The sequence below is a fragment of the Takifugu rubripes genome, chromosome 11 (genome assembly GCF_901000725.2).
Source record: "Takifugu rubripes chromosome 11, fTakRub1.2, whole genome shotgun sequence".
Classification (NCBI taxonomy): domain Eukaryota; kingdom Metazoa; phylum Chordata; class Actinopteri; order Tetraodontiformes; family Tetraodontidae; genus Takifugu; species Takifugu rubripes.
Window position 1 is genome coordinate 9159568 of NC_042295.1, and position 8067 is coordinate 9167634.

General features: G+C 47.4%; 1 protein-coding gene across 2 annotated transcripts in view; it reads right to left on the reverse strand.

The window, feature by feature from the left end:
* Positions 1-7706, reverse strand: part of sipa1l3 (signal-induced proliferation-associated 1 like 3) — a 34557-nt gene extending 26851 nt beyond the window's left edge. The window contains exon 1 of one of the 2 annotated variants that reach the window (XM_003968422.3): positions 7563-7706. The gene's annotated coding sequence lies outside the window, so the exon portion shown is untranslated. The remainder of the gene's footprint in view (positions 1-7562) is intronic. The other variant, XM_029843256.1, reaches the window with a different exon arrangement.
* Between the last annotated feature and the right edge of the window lie 361 nt (positions 7707-8067).

The window sequence follows — 8067 nt, forward strand, 5'->3', positions numbered from 1 at the left end:
AAAAACTTAGGATATACAAACAATTAAAAATGAAGGAAAGGATAAAAAAGAATCAAGAGAGCAGCTGCAGGCAACAAACTATCAGCTCCATCTGGAAAGAGGATTAAAAGCACTAAGCTCACCGTTTTGGCAGGAGACCTTGAGATGGTGTGGTAAGTGGGTTAAAGCACACCCCTAGTCTCATAATCACCCCCACCCCACACACACTTCTTCATCATCCCCTCTGTCTGCCAAACCAGACAGTAAGTCCCGCCGAGCAGGGAGCCAAGGTCGACAGAGTTCAAATTAATAACGCGCGCAACAAAATCTTAGCGTGCGTCAGGCAAACTCGCACCTTGAAACGTGGGCGATTTGTGGTTGACGCGTGCGTGCCCTGCGTGATGATCGACGCTGAACACTCAGACCCACGGATCTCGCACAAAGGCCTCAACCAGACACCGCGGTAACATGAGTCAAGTGAAACTGTAGTGTTCAAACGGGCCGGGCCTGGGTTCGCTGCAGCGCGATCCAAAACCCCCACAGAGACGAGTCGGCGTTTGCCTGTAGGACTCGGACTGGTGAGAGCAAACAAAAGTACAGGGAGTCCATTAAGTGTGGGCTGCAGAAACTACCGTGCACGCTGAGGAGGTAAAAATAGAGGCACAGAATGCAGTCGGTGAAGAAGTATCGCCGACTTAAATCTCTGGCACCCAAATGCTCGCCACTAATAAAAACAACCGCAACCATATAATGATCTTCATTTTGCAGGCAGAATTTCTAAACACCTCAATTTCAAAGTCATTATAACACATATCCTCTTACACTCCCGATACACTGGCACGGCTCGCGTTGCTTCAAACAAGGCCACACACCAAATTCCAGTGGATAATTGATGCGATACAAGTTATAATCTCTCTCGCAGCCGTTCGCCACAAACGCTGGACAAAAACAAACATGGAGAAACGCGCACTTCTGCAAAAGAGAAGCAGGTGGGGAGCGCAGGTAGTCTATTCAGAAGACTTCATAAAGAAGGGGCTGTCTCGACTAGAAAAGGATTAGAGGAGAAAGGTGTGGCTTCTTTCAACTCACACCAGCACTGTGTGTGTGTGTGTGTGTGTGTGGGTGTGTGTGTGTGGCAGGATCCCAAACGTATGCTTGGTTATGGACAGTTGTAGAGCCAAAATCAGAATTTTCCACATTGATTGAGATCTCAAACCTCAGACATCAGAACCTTTAAGTGGATTCTCTGCCAGAAATAACAGCCTAATTGAACGTAATTCTGTTACAGCCAGGCACAAATTAAACTCCGGCAGATGGACTGTTGCACTGCATCATCGTCACTTTATTACTCCGACTTTTGCTTGGCAACGGGAGCGAGAATAGCTTGAAGGACTGCGCGCTTGACACTTTGCTCGTTTTCACCCTGCGAGCCACAGGCTTCTCAGCCCCGGCCTTAACTAGTTCAGAGCATTGTCGCAACAGGCTAAATCCCTCTACAAATCTGCCCTCTTTCTTTCTCTGTTTTCCTAAAAGCATGGTGTGAGCCCAGGGTGTGGTTCTGCCATGTGTGCGCTCACGCCGAAGATCACGCTGTGCTTCTTGTTTTCCAGGCCAAGAGCAGCCAAAGTGAGAAATGAAAATATATGACGATATGTACATTTCTATATATCCAAGGCTTCTATATATCCTTCGTCATTTAGATATCTAGCTTCAGCAAAGACGACAGCTTGAATGGATGGATTGAAGGGACCCATACGTGGGTTCTTCACACACATGAAAAGATCTACACAATTACAATGGTGAAATAGCCAAGTGAGATAGGTCACTTGAATCTTGACCTTTGCTACCCAGAAGCGTAGCGGTTCAGGAGTAACAGCCTGAGCTGAGGCAACGTGAATAGACAGATCGAGGTGAAACAAAATGGGTGAGGCGAGTTCTACAACTGCTGCTTCAAAGCAGACAAGAGCATATTCGCGGAAGCGGGGTGTGTTCTGCGTTCTGGGCACCATTGAAGAGAAGAAGTGGGTCAATTGAGTTCCTTCCAGGGTGTGGTGACGAATGCACTGACCTTCAGCACATTCCCACACACCTGTAGCTGCAGCACGACAACAAACCGCTCGGCCTCTTTTATGGTGTCTCGCAGAGAGATTCTCTTCAGCGACGTGCACACAACAGACCACTTCTGCCCATTCACACCTCCTACATCAGCTCTCTGGGGGGAAACTGAAGAGTCACATTGTCTTTCATTGTGACTTCCTTTGTGGTTTTTTGGACGGTCTTTTCTCGTTTCCCCCTCGGGTGGAGTCTCACCTGCCACTGTTATCTCGGACCTCTGCCGCGTGGGTCGTGGGGAAGTCGGACAAGAAATACCGGGACAAATCGAGGCCGTGAAAGTGGAGACGAAGGGCATTGCCTCAGCTTTATCTGCGTAACAAGCGACTCTTTTACTCGCTCCTACAAACGTCCTTCTATCCCTTCTCCCATGTGAAGTCGAATCACTCCCCGAAACATTATCAGCTCATCCGTCCCCTCCTCTCCCACGATGATAACAGGCTTTACAGCTGAGCGGAGAAACACCCAAACCTCTGTGGCTTCCATGGGACGCTTCACAAGGCTCTCCCTGCTGCATATGCATTCTTGGCATTAAGGGGCGGGAAACCCAGCACTGGCGCCGATGTCGTTCGGCTCAAATATTCACCAAAAACAAATGTTGGCTGTAATCATTCCCAGCCAGGCAGAGCGTCATCTGCAAGCACCAAAGTTCAGGCCACATGCGGAGAGTGGAAAACATTAACCGGAGATTTCAAACAATCAACGATACGGTCATAACATCACTGTTGAGATTGTACAAGCGGCGCAAACACCGAGAACAAATTACATTACTGGGCTGAAATGATCCAAAGCGGATTTTCTTTACCCTGAAATGACAAATTTGATTTTATTGCCTTGTTAAACAGACACATTTATGTATGGATCCGAGACACTGACATAGTTGGACCTAGCTTGGGTATTTCTTACAATCATGCGACAACAGAGAACCTGAACCGGGATTTTTGGGCACTGATGTCATCCTTTTTCTGGACCGCATCACAAGCAAGAGAATCTCAGGCGTATCTTCTCTAAAATCTCATTCCATGTCAACTGTTCCCACGAGGATGCTGGGAACAAAGAAAATGGGAATGCCCGGGTTTGCGCAAGTTTTGCATGAAACACGTTGAATATTAAAATAAGCTCCTTGGCGGTTTTAACGATGCGCGGTGATCGACACCAGCTAAATGTTGTTGTCCTCCTCACACTGCAGAGGTGAAGGACGGGTATAATTTGCCAGAAAAGAGCAAAAGAAGATCTATATTTGAGAGGAATTACTCCACAAGCTGCAAGTGTTTAAACAGTAAGATGAAAACAGTGGGGCAAGAAGCATTTGTAGGATGGTCACAGCATGCAATTATGGACAAAGCCATGGTTTTTCGGTAAGATTTGTCGTCAGCGTGTTCTTTAACGATGAGCAACCGGAGCGGGACAGACGTGTCTACGTGCAAGCATGGCTACACAGGAAATAGGCAAAGCAGATGCTGAGTTTTGATGTCGTTTCCCAAAACATCCAACAATGAGACACAAGAATTGAAAACAACCGAAAGCTCTCCCAAACCCACCCATTACCGAGACCGCACATGCATGAGAAAGTGTGTGTTTAGCTGTTTGTGAATTAAAAGGGACAAACGGGCTGCAAAAAGCACAACATCCTGAAAGATAAGGGAAGCGGGGAACCATTAAAATCCGTCTATGTTTCCCAAAGGTTCCCAATGCACACGTGGGTAGAAATAGTTCCTAGATGCAGACAACAATGAGACAACTCTGAAGTATTCCCGAACAAGCTGTGTGAAGTGGTCATTTCACAGGAAGTGACTCGATGTCCCCTCAAAAATGTGAGACATGCTCATAAACTTGGAACATTTTTGTCAGCGCTTGGTAATAACCCAACAAGTCCAAACTATTCAAGCGTGTCCCTGATCTCATAAGTTTTTATAAAGTGGATTTAATGAGGGTTAAAATCAAATTCAATAAGGCAATAACTACAGTTACCTTCACGTGTTTTCTAAGCTCAAATGGAATAAGTGAGAGGATTTGTATCGTGGTGTGTGCAGATGGAGGCACAGTGATATCAGGCAGGCATGACTGCTTCAGGAGGCCTGGAAGGATTCCAGGATGGGGGCCTGGAAGGAAAATGTATTAAAACCACAGTTTCAACGATTTATCTCCAGGAAATTCTGTTTTTTTGTGTGTACTTACTATTCTACTTGGTCATTTATTTTATTTTGTTCACATTACTAGAGCCAAGAGTCCATTAATGAGTCTGATGTGCCTTTTCAAAACAGTTCCAGTGATCATTTCAGGCCATTTTCTCTGATTAGGACCGCTGTGGATGAGCTTACGACCACAAACCAGAGAAAATCTCTTCTTTTTTTCACGTTTTGCAGGTTGCATAGCTCTGAAACGGCACTAACAAAAATGTCAGGGTCAAAACCAGATCCTGCAGCAGGTAAGGAGACCCCAGCAGGGTTCAGTTAGGGGTCGGGGTTATGGGTTTAATTTCAACAGGAACGGGTGGGTGTTGGTATCCAAAGCTGGACCCAGCACTCAGAGTTAATTTACTCATCTTCACTGCATAAAACACAAGAATGGGAAGTGTTTCCCGGGCCAGCTATGCAGGATTTCCTCTTTCCTGACCATTACTGCTGTGTGTGTGTTTCAGTGTCTTGGATTCATAGCGCTCACACAGACACACACACACACCAAGGGCACACCTGTGCATAAAGCTTCAGCTGTGACATGCATGAAGCAGGTGTAGCGACATGCTTCTTCCCGCTTCAAAAAGCAGGCAAACTCAATCCCCGGGACAGGAAAAATAAAGGGAAAAAAGAGACATTTATGAAGTGAATGTTGGCTGCTGCTCTCCCTCTCATCTGTTTAAACAATTCACATTAACACATGTGTCTGAAGAACAAAGATTACTCCCCGAATAACAGTGCGAATAATGAACAGCTTCTTACAGCAGCGAACCACCGTTTAATATGAATCTCTTTAGAAAGAGGCATATAGGTGGGAGGGACGCCTTTCAAAGGAGCCAGTTACCAGATAAGTGCTTAATGTTATGAAAATGATTATATTCAGTAGAGCTCAGGAATGAAGCAGGCCTTAGGCCAGTTATCGCAGCAATTTCCTCTCCCTCGTGGCCTTGTTCTCCGTGTGAGAACCGAGAAATAACCCAAACAGTTAAGTCTGGCTTTCTCAAAGTCCCGGCTCTGTAAATCCTTAGGTCTGTGCTTGGGGAGTTCGGCCCATACACCATTGCAGCTCTCTCCCTCGTGCACCAGCATTAACCACGAGGAGGACGCAGGCAAACATGTGGCGAAAAAAAAAAAAAAAAAAAACCCTCTGCAACATCTGTGTTTATGCTCAAGTTAAAACCAACAAGCTATATTTACCCCAGTCAAATATGTCCAGCAGAGAGGCAGGAGCAGCAAAATGCTGTCTGGGACCGCGATGACCCAGGAGAGGAACTCTCTTCCACCTAAACCGATAAGCTTGTAGCCGCTGTCAAAGGTGCAGCTGCACGCCGTCCACCCGCCTGCAGGTTTTAAACATTTGTGCACAGGGGTGTTTCTGACTCACGCTCTTCCCTCAGCAGACACAGATTGGTAAACAACACCTTGAGGCAATCTGACTGATGAGGAAGAGGGGAGCGGGGGGGGGGGGGGGATGGCTCAAGAGCCTCCCTTGCAAATGTTTTATGGCTGCACAGTAGGCAATAAAGCAAAGAGTCGTTTTAATGCTGGGCTTCCCTTTCAGTAAATCTCTGAGCTCCTGACACAGTCATATATGCTGATTTATCAGCGTGATCCTCAAAGGATCGCCTTAAAATAGAGCGGTCTGGGGGTCTCGCATTCCTGCTGGTGGTCTAATATATTTCATTTTCATTTGCAGCCTCAATTATATCAATAATTGTCTCCCACGGGACACACCAAAGTGTTTACTGCCACATGGATATTAGGAATAATTGGGTTGAATTCTGGTGTCTGCCTGTAATCAACACTCATCTTCAGAAACATCCATTGTCTTTGTAAATGAGCTGTTTGACGTGAATGAGTGTTGGCACTGATCATGTTTTGTTGCACTCTGAAATACCCGTTGGTCCAGTTCCCCATTGACGCACGTCACAAAAAACAAAAACAGGACTATGTAAGCAATTACAGTAAAAGTACTCAGCGAGCAAATACCTCCGCTGACTTTTGTCCTGCTTCCTTTATAAAGAACACAGACACTGATTTAAGTTGATGACCCAAACGGCATTACTGTCTAAAGATTACTGCGGCTTGGCAACATTCAAATGTTAAAATATTCCCTCTGGAGTTCAGTGCAGTAGCAACAGCGTGTGAATAAAAGCTGCAGGTGCCATTGCCTGTAGCCAGGTTTGACCTTATGTATGACCTGAGCACGAAACCACATCTCAAGAGTCAGTGCACGATTAACACCGCAGATTGGGACACACACAGTGTCAGGGTTTGTTTTTAATGCGACGGCGATGCAGATCGGTGCATAAAAGATGGGTTGCGCGTGAACGATGCTATGATCGTGCACTACTTTGCTCCGCTTCTCCTGCGCGACGGATCCAGCATCCCGATACGCGACGTGTCGTTTCCTGGGGAAGACGAAGGCAACACGGGGGGACACCTTCATAAATGGAGGCGACCCGCAGAGGCGTCATCACCTCTGCAAACATAGCTGACATTTTGGCTTCGCGCACGAATACCGCACACGCGTGCACACGCATCTCAACGGCAAGCGGGGGAGAACCCCCCAATTTACTCCTGTAAATGCTGCAATTATAAGAACGTGTTGCGCGATCAATCAAACTGTTGCTATGCGCAAATGCGGAGACCCCCCCCCCCCATCCGAAAGAGCAGCAAACTAATACCCCCCCCCCCCCCCCCAAAGAGCAGCAAACTAATTCCCCCCCACTGCAGCTCATTCAAAACCCCTCTCTGGCCACGGCAACTTCCGATATGCAACACAAACTACTCAAAATTCAAAGCTCGTACTGGCTAACTGACTGGCTAGCGCCGCTCCTAAACAAAGCTCCCATTGTCTGGAACTTGTAGTCTTGGTAGTTTTCTCTTTAGCCCCGCAACTGTGATTAACTCAGGTACGAAAAACTACAAGCCCAAAGTCTACGCATCGCTGCGCGCATGCGCAGTAGGACCACTACGACCGAGACGGTTGTAGATTTTGAAGCTAGTAATTTTATCGGATGTCGGCGTTTTTACGGCCATGTGCCTATTCTGATAAATGGTCGGTGGTCGAGGTGAACAGCCGAGTCGCTACTCGACGTTTGAGACCGCACTCAAAGCAAATACCGAGCCGTAGTAAGGAGCCCGCTACCCACATTCACTGAAGTTAGTCGGCTCGGGTGTCTCTCGCTGTTTCCCAGCCTTCCCAGAGCTTAGTTCAGTTTTTGCGCTCCCGCACTATCTATCCCCAAAACTCTTGTGAAAATCAACGGGAAAACTGCGCACACGCCTCACCTCGCTCTGCTCCCGTGGTCCCGCTGGGCGCGTATTCCGTTAAAACAACTCTCCGGGCATAGTGGGGAGGTTGGGGACAGACGACCGCCTGTTCGCGGAGTGAGACGTTTGGAAGAATGCTCCACCGAAACCACGGCGGAGCTGCGCCCGCACGCTCGGCGCGCATGCGCAGACGCGGCTGGCGCAGCCTAATGATAGCAACAAACTGGGTGGAAACGCCGCTGCTACTGGGAGAATGCTCATGGCCTCAACTGGTATATTTTCTCTCCATATAGCACACCAAATCTGAGCCCGACTATAAACCCCAGGAAGGCAATTTTTAGAATTGTGTGGTGTTTCTTTACATTCCAGTATGATCCAATTTCGATGTTCCACGCTCAGAGCAGCCGACAGCGCCGCCCTGTGGCCAAAAACACTCGAAGGTGCGTATTGAGTGTGCACTGTATACATTGCATGCACGATACTGCACGTATAAGTGTTTTTAAGGGCTGACCTTGATTGACTC